The following is a 9,048-nucleotide window of genomic DNA, read 5'->3' as shown; positions in this document are numbered from 1 at the left end:
GGGATCGAGGCCCGTCTGTCTAGGCTTATCGTGGAGGCCCTAGCTGCATTAGAGTATCTGCGTTGCATTTAGATGGTGCAGGTTTAGTGTCCTGCGGGCCTTAGTGGTGGTGGCAGAAACTAAGAGGATTTAACTCTTAGTTAAGGCTTTGAAGGCCTTCGGTTTGGTAGGCAGGGGATCCTAAGTTTCTTAGGTAACGGTCAGGATTGCGGGAGAAGGGGGGAGAAGGAGGACTGACAGAGAAATTAAGGTAGCAATTGGTGTGCCTGTGGATTTGTTATTGTATCATTGTTTTATGAAGCTTGTAGTGTTTGGTGGGAGTGTGATTGTGGAGCAATATGCAAGGCGTAGGTAGAAAAATAAACCTAGTAGGGAGAGTATTGAAATAATTATGGCTGCGGTTGATATCTCTTGCTTAGTTAGTTCCTGGATAATGAGTCATTTTGGTAAAAAGCCAGTGAGTGGGGGCAGGCCGGCTAGGGATAGTAGTGCTAGCGTCAAGGATGCGTTTAGTGATGGTATTTTTGTTCAGGAGGTTATTATTGTGGATAGTTTTGAGGAGTTGGTTGTGTTGAGGGCTAAGAAAATGGAGGCGGTTCTTAAGGAGTATAGGTAGAAGGTTATTAATGTTAGCTTGGGGTTGTATATGAGGATGATGGTTATTCAGCCTAGGTGGGCGATCGATGAGAAAGCTAGGACTTTTCGGATTTGTGTTTGGTTGAGTCCTGTTGGCCCTCCGATGGCTGCGGATGCAATGGCCACGGTTGTCAGTAGGAGTGGGTTCAGTGAGGGGGCAGTTAAGAAAAGAAGAGTGAGTGGGGGGAGTTTTATTCATGTAGAGACGAGTAGGGCAGTGGTTATAGGTGAGCCTCGTATGACCTCTGGACATCAGAAGTGAAAGGGTACTAGGCCTAGTTTTATTGCGACTGCTGTAGTTAGTAGTAGGGAGGCTGTTGGGTGGCTTAGTCGCGGAATGTCTCATTGTCCGGTGAACTGTGCGTTGATTGTGCTTGAGAAGAGGATTAATGCGGAGGCGGTTGCTTGGACGAGAAAGTATTTGATTGCAGCTTCCATAGCTCGAGGGTGGTGTGATTTTGAAAGGAAGGGGATAATGGCAAGGGTGTTGATTTCTAGGCCAGGCCAGGCTAGCAGTCAGTGGTTGCTTGAAATTGTGATGGTTGTTCCTAGTAGAAGGCTTAAGGAGAACGTTAGTTTTGTGACGGGGCTCATTTAGTAGAGGAAGAGGTTAAACCATCATTTTCGGGGTATGGGCCCGATAGCTTTTGTTTAGCTGACCCTACTGGGAAGTAATATAAGGGGAGTATGGAGCGCTTTGATCTCTTCTGTGCAGGTTCAATTCCTGTCTTCCTAAGGTTTTCAACGGAGGCAATGGGATTCAGACATAGAGACGGTCTCCGGTTCACCTCAAACAGGAGAACTGAATGCAGTTGTTCGTGTTTTCCGAGAATGGAATGTACCGCTCCACCTTGTTACTGATTCTGCTTATGTTGCAGGTATTGTTCCACGAGCTGAAGCTTCTGTGCTGCGGAGTGTTTCGCATTCACAACCCTTTACCCTGTTACAGGAACTTATTTTCCTTTTGGACTCTCGATCTGCGCCTTATTTTGTTATGCATATTAGGTCTCATACCTCGCTACCTGGTTTTCTTGCAGAAGGCAATCGACGAGCTGACCTATTGCCGTGACCAGTTCAAGTACTGCCAGACCGTATTGCACAAGCTAAGCGAAGTCACTCTTTTTTTCCATCGAAACGCCGGAGCTCTTGAGCGACAGTTTGGCCTTGCTGCTCAACAAGCATCAAGTATTATTGCTGTCTGTCCAGATTGTCAAAAACATTCTTTCCCATCAGTTGCTGCAGGAGTTAATCCTAGAGGATTACAAAGCCTACCGTTATGGCAAACAGATGTCACGCATGATTCTGAATTTGGTAGCCTTAAATATATCCACTCTTCCATTGATACATTTTCAGGTGCCTTGGTTGCCTCGTGTCACACAGGAGAAAAGGCACGAGCTGTTCGTAGACATTTAATGCGTGCTTTTGCTGCTTTAGGTATCCCCTTAAGCTGGACCGTTATCGGTCTTTATCTTTACGTTTCAACAACTGTAAAAACCTCTTTTGCCCTATGGGGTAGAACTCATATTACCGGCATTCCTCATTCCCCCACCGGTCGATCTCTCATTGAAGGGTCTCATCGGTCTCTGAAACGTTTATGACAACAACAAAAAGGGGGAATGGGCATGGCTATTCCCGAGGAACGGTTACAGAAAGCGTTGTATGTTTTTAATTTTTTGAATTGTTCTTGAATAGATAACGGCCCACCGATAGGTCGACGTTTCACTGCAGCTACCTCCGTCGAGGCACGGGTTAAAGGCCCGGTATCGGTCCAAGATGCAGAAACAGGTAAAATTATGGGACCATATCCTCTTGTTACACGGGGAAACGGTTATGCTTGTGTCTCTACAGAAAAAGGACCTAGATGGATCCCAGCGAAGAATGTAAGACCTTTCCGTGAACCTTTACCGCAGGCAGCTGATACCGACACCGACGCTACAGAATGAAATAAAAACTGTGTGAGGATGACTGTTTTGCATTAATGTTAGCTACCCAAAATCAGGACATAGGATATAGATTTCGCTTTTTACAGCGCCTAGAACGAGCACTATCACCCTGGATCAAGCCACTGAACAGAGGTAATACTCTCGGACCAAGCGGGGGAACGGGACGACTCATTGTCCATGGAACGATGATTCCATTGACACTGATAAGGGGAAGGGAGGATTCATAATGAGAGAACAACTAGGTATTATGAAGGAGAACAGGAGCTGGGGGAAGAAGGGGCAACAGAGCAGAGGTGATGAGGTGTTTGTCACATCCATAGGATGTCTTGGCATGCTTAATCGAACTTGCAGGAGACAAATTGTGTGGCCAGGTGGATGACGCCCCTTGGTTATGAACCTCATCCATAGCATCCTTGAAAAGTCAGCATTAATTTTTTTGGTGCGGAGAAGGAAGGATTCTCTTGGTTATAGCTGGAGAGGCATAGAAGTCAGTCTTTTCAATGTTTCATGAGCACAATGCTCTCTTCTCAAAGCAGAGGAATGCTTGTGCTCTGCTGAAGAGCAGAAGTGCTTGTAGCTGACCGCTGGTGAGTCAGTGCCAATACTGGCAGTAGGCAGTTACTTAGGGCACGAGACAGAAGCGGTGGCCTGTCCTACCTGGCCCTATATATTCTAATATAAAATAATGTACATACATACATATATAGATAGATATAAAAGATATAATTCTTTTTAGATCCACGGGACGGATTACGCAATAACCAAGGCTGACCACCAATTCCACCGACACCTCATTGGCAAGAAAGCAGCTAAACGGTAAGTGGAGTGCCTTTCTAGTCCTTCCCATGCTCACACTCTTCGTGTTTAGGAGATGGTATCAGGGGCTCTGTAGCTCACCCAGTGTGCTGTCTCCATCACATTTCCTCTGCTTTTCTGGAGTGGTGGTGGTACAAGGAGAGAAATGGGCCGTGAGGCCTTGCGATGGCTTTAACGGGTGAAAGTACCTTGGGAGCCTGAACAGTAGTGGAATTACTTTGATGTGTCCTGGAGGAATTTTTTTTTTTTTTTTTTTTTCCACACGTTGCTCTGTGCGAATGACATTTTAGCAGCCAGTTGTGGGTGGTGGAAATGTGCTTGGTGAGCTTCTCCCTGTAGAGGAATGAAGGCGGTGGGTTGATTAGCATTGATAACACGCAGCTGTGGCCTTGCCTCAGAGGCAGTGGGTTGATTGACATGGACGATGTGCAGGTGTAGCTGGTTCCCGCTAAGGGGTTAAATAGCCCTGTGGCTTGTGGGAGAGGGTGTCAGCTGGAGGAGGAGCAGTGTGGTCTGGCCTCTGGAAGAAGGTGCTACAGCACCGGCAGTAGAATATGGCCAACGCTAAAGCCTTGTTGCGGTCTGCTAGTTTGATAGCACTGCAAGGTGTCCCCAGCCAAGAGTTTGGGGTAGAAAGGAACGATTATCCTCTGCTCTAAATGTGATACTGTTTGGGGAAGAAACACGCCTCGCTCTGACAAGGGAACAATGGGCTCTGTAGATGCCACGGTATTTACTTGGACAGGCTCTCGTGTGGCACAGGTCTGCTCTCGCTGAACTCCAGGGGGAAGAGGCAATTTCCCCTGGCTCAACCCTACCCCACTGAGCCCTTCACAGAGGCGGCTTTACTTCTTCAACAGCCTCTGAGCAGTGATAATCAAGGTGCCTTGCTTCCAGGTCTTTGCCTAGCAGACGGCGTCACCACAGTCCTTGCCTCGAAGTGAACAGGATGAAGGATCTGTACAAGGTGTCTGTGCGCATTCCCCCGGACAACGAGAAGAGCAACCCGATCAGAATTGAAGGAGACCCACAGGGGGTCCCACAGGCCAAGAAAGAGCTGCTGGAACTCGCTTCCCGTAGGGTGAGTGGGTAGGACGTGATGTTTGGGAGACTGCAGGGTTTGGGCTCTCGTGTTCCCTTGTAACCTTCTGGTGCGAGTGTGTGCCCCTTGCCCACGGAGCACTTGGATCTCATGACAAGTGCAAGTTCCTCTTCACAAATGTCTTCCCCTGTTCCCTCGGGTAGCCCTTCTCTGTCAACGCAGAGTGAATTTGGTCTGGAGAAAAGAGGGACAGTGCTGGCAAGTAAACCGTCGGGCAGCAAACCGCTAAGTCAAAGTAGATGGCTCTCTGGCTGAACACTCAGTGTGCCCTCTGTTCCCGTCAGGAAAATGAACACGCTGCGGACCTAATCGTTGAGCAGAAATTCCACCGGACCATCACTGGGCAGAAGGCTGAGCGGGTCTGTGAAATCCGGGAGCAATTCCCAGAGGTAGGGCTTGGTAGGAGAGGAGGAATCCAGAGGGGTTATTTCCTACATGGGTAGTAGGCCTGTCGTCACAGAAGTCGTAACTTTAGTGGCTCTGTAGCGCAAGTGTCTGAGAAGATAGTTCTTTTAGCCAGAGGCCGCTAACACGGTTCCCCTTTTCTGAATGGGAAAAGGGCATGTGTAGGATCCCCCCAACCTTTGCATGTGTCTGACACAAGGGTTCTTGCTTTTGCTTGAGCTAACTATAAATGACCGCTCCTGCAGGTTATCATCAACTTCCCAGACCCTGCACACAAGAGTGACATCGTCCAGCTCCGAGGTCCCAAAAACGAGGTGGAGAAGTGCACCGAGTACATGCAAAAGACGGTGGCAGACCTGGTAAGGAGGTCTTCTGCCTGCACTTCCCTCCTACGTGCCTGGATAACCCTGAGGCAAAGCAGAGCTCTACTGGCTTGGGTAGAGCTAAAACACCTCAAGAGGAGGGAGCTGTCGACGCTGTTTTGGCTGAATGGAGGCAGGGGGTAGTACCTGTTATGGGAAGGCTATAGGGGAACGTCCTTGCCTTTGTTTAGTCTTACAAGTCCCTCGTATAGAGAACTTCCTTGGGTCTAAGCCTCTTTTCAAAAGCTCGTTTATCCGAGTTCCTGAAGTCGGGCCTCCCTTGCCACGACAGTGTAATCTTCAGTTCTCCCTTCCTTTCTCCCTTAGGTTGAAAACAGCTTTTCTATTTCTGTCCCCATCTGCAAACAGTTCCACAAGAACATCGTAGGGAAAGGAGGTGCCAACATCAAGAAGGTGAGATATTGCTCCTAACTCAAGTGCTCGTGATGATCACTGCCTGCAGCAAAATCCCACTGGATGCTCTCTCCTGCCCATTGGTGGTGTCCAATATAGCCTGCGAGGGTTTTTCTTCTGACATGGGACGCTTCTGAGATGATTTTTTTTTTTTTCCCTTTGTGGCAGATCCGTAAAGAAAGCAACACCAAAATTGATCTCCCAGCAAAGAACAGCAACTCGGAGACAATTGTTATCACAGGCAAGAGGGCAAACTGTGAGGCTGCTCGCCACAGGATAACATCACTTTGGAAGGACCTACAGAAGACGTGCATGTGGCTCAGGAACCGATTGAAGCCATGCTCAAGGAACTGGTGAGCTGGAGTTACTAGTTCCAGTAAGAAACTGGGGTAAGAAGGGGCAACAGAGCAGAGGTGATGAGGTGTTTGTCACATCCATAGGATGTCTTGGCATGCTTAATCGAACTTGCAGGAGACAAATTGTGTGGCCAGGTGGATGACACCCCTTGGTTATGAACCTCATCCATAGCATCCTTGAAAAGTCAGCATTAATTTTTTTTGGTGCGGAGAAGGAAGGATTCTCTTGGTTATAGCTGGAGAGGCATAGAAGTCAGTCTTTTCAGTGTTTCATGAGCACAATGCTCTCTTCTCAAAGCAGAGGAATGCTTGTGCTCTGCTTAAGAGCAGAAGTGCTTGTAGCTGACTGCTGGTGAGTCAGTGCCAATACTGGCAGTAGGCAGTTACTTAGGGCACGAGACAGAAGCGGTGGCCTGTCCTACCTGGCCCTATATAATATATATATGTATGTATGTGCGTACAATATTATATATATATAAAATTCTTTTTAGATCCACGGGACGGATTACGCAGTAATCAAGGCTGACCACCAATTCCACCGACACCTCATTGGCAAGTGTGAAGAGGAAGATGAAGCCCAAGGCTCACAGTATCGGTGGATCTCATTTGATGGTGCCTCCGTGTGGCGTGGCTAGTCAGCTGAATACCTGAATGCCGGATGGGATGGCGATGATTATAGTGGCGGAGATGAAGTATGCTCGGCTGTCTACGTCTATTCCGACAGTGAATATGTGGTGGGCTCATACGACAAAGCCCAGGAATCCAATCGATAGTATAGCTCAGACTATTCCTATGTAGCCGAATGGTTCTTTTTTGCCTGCGTAATACGTTACAACATGTGAGATGATTCCAAAGCCGGGAAGGATTAAGATGTAAACTTCCTGGTGGCCAAAGAATCAGAACAGGTGCTGGTAGAGAATGGGGTCTCCCCCTCCAGCGGGGTCAAAGAATGTAGTGTTTAGGTTTCGGTCGGTCAGTAGTATGGTGATGCCAGCGGCCAGGACTGGAAGTGAGGGCAATAGGAGTACGGATCGTACGAATAGGGGAGTTGGATATTGCGATAAGGCAGGGGGGGTTATGTTAATGGCTGTTGTGTTAAAGTTGATGGCCCCTAAGATGGAAGACACACCTGCGAGGTGTAGGGAGAAGATGGCTAGGTCTACTGAGGCGCCAGCATGGGCTAGGTTGCCTGCTAGGGGCGGGTATATGGTTCATCCTGTTCCGACTCCAGCTTCTACTGTGGAGGACGCTAGGAGCAGTAGGAAGGACGGAGGAAGTAGTTCAGAAACTGATGTTGTTTATGCGGGGGAATGCTATGTCTGGGGCTCCAATTATAAGGGGGACTAGTCAGTTTCCAAACCCTTCGATTATAATGGCTATAACTGTGAAGAAGATTCTTACGAAGGCATGGGCGGTGATGATGACATTGTAGATTTGGTCGTCTCCTAGGAGAGTTCCTGGTTGGCCAAGTTCTGCTCGAATAAGGAGGCTGAGGGCGGTACTCGGCTATGCCTGCCCATGCTCCGAAGAGTAGCTATAGGGTGCCGATGTCATTGTGGTTTGTTGAAAATAGTCATCGGTTGATGAAGGTCACGGGTCAGATGGCTGAGTGTTTAGGCGTTAGGCTGTAGTCCTTTTTACAGAGGTTGAATTCCCCTTCTTATCGACTCTGTGGTGAAGTTCATGTTGAGTTGCAAACTCATTGATGTACGCTGAGAGTGTGCCGGAGTCTGGTAGACAGAAGCTCGTTGGTTTGAGCGTCTAGCTGTTAATTAGAAGTTTATGGGATCGAGGCCCGTCTGTCTAGGCTTATCGTGGAGGCCCTAGCTGAATTAGAGTATCTGCGTTGCATTTAGATGGTGCAGGTTTAGTGTCCTGCGGGCCTTAGTGGTGTGGGCAGAAACTAAGAGGATTTAACTCTTAGTTAAGGCTTTGAAGGCCTTCGGTTTGGTAGGCAGGGGATCCTAAGTTTCTTAGGTAACGGTCAGGATTGCGGGAGAAGGGGGGAGAAGGAGGACTGACAGAGAAATTAAGGTAGCAATTGGTGTGCCTGTGGATTTGTTATTGTATCATTGTTTTATGAAGCTTGTAGTGTTTGGTGGGAGTGTGATTGTGGAGCAATATGCAAGGCGTAGGTAGAAAAATAAACCTAGTAGGGAGAGTATTGAAATAATTATGGCTGCGGTTGATATCTCTTGCTTAGTTAGTTCCTGGATAATGAGTCATTTTGGTAAAAAGCCAGTGAGTGGGGGCAGGCCGGCTAGGGATAGTAGTGCTAGCGTCAAGGATGCGTTTAGTGATGGTATTTTTGTTCAGGAGGTTATTATTGTGGATAGTTTTGAGGAGTTGGTTGTGTTGAGGGCTAAGAAAATGGAGGCGGTTCTTAAGGAGTATGGGTAGAAGGTTATTAATGTTAGCTTGGGGTTGTATATGAGGATGATGGTTATTCAGCCTAGGTGGGCGATCGATGAGAAAGCTAGGACTTTTCGGATTTGTGTTTGGTTGAGTCCTGTTCGCCCTCCGATGGCTGCGGATGCAATGGCCACGGTTGTCAGTAGGAGTGGGTTCAGTGAGGGGGCAGCTAAGAAAAGAAGAGTGAGTGGGGGGAGTTTTATTCATGTAGAGACGAGTAGGGCAGTGGTTATAGGTGAGCCTTGTATGACCTCTGGACATCAGAAGTGAAAGGGTACTAGGCCTAGTTTTATTGCGACTGCTGTAGTTAGTAGTAGGGAGGCTGTTGGGTGGCTTAGTCGCGGAATGTCTCATTGTCCGGTGAACTGTGCGTTGATTGTGCTTGAGAAGAGGATTAATGCGGAGGCAGTTGCTTGGACGAGAAAGTATTTGATCGCAGCTTCCATAGCTCGAGGGTGGTGTGATTTTGAAAGGAAGGGGATAATGGCAAGGGTGTTGATTTCTAGGCCAGGCCAGGCTAGCAGTCAGTGGTTGCTTGAAATTGTGATGGTTGTTCCTAGTAGAAGGCTTAAGGAGAACGTTAGTTTTGTGACGGGGCTCAT

The 9,048-nt window shown here is 48.0% G+C and overlaps 2 pseudogenes; both read right to left on the bottom strand.

Moving 5' to 3' along the window:
* Positions 1–189: 189 nt before the first annotated feature.
* LOC129782965 (NADH-ubiquinone oxidoreductase chain 2-like) lies at positions 190–1,230 on the bottom strand (annotated as a pseudogene).
* A 6,777-nt stretch (positions 1,231–8,007) lies between these two features.
* Positions 8,008–9,048, bottom strand: LOC129782948 (NADH-ubiquinone oxidoreductase chain 2-like; annotated as a pseudogene).

This window comes from Falco peregrinus, chromosome 21 (genome assembly GCF_023634155.1).
Source record: "Falco peregrinus isolate bFalPer1 chromosome 21, bFalPer1.pri, whole genome shotgun sequence".
Taxonomy (NCBI): domain Eukaryota; kingdom Metazoa; phylum Chordata; class Aves; order Falconiformes; family Falconidae; genus Falco; species Falco peregrinus.
Note: the sequence above shows the minus strand (reverse complement) of the source record. Positions and strands in the feature narration are given on the sequence as shown.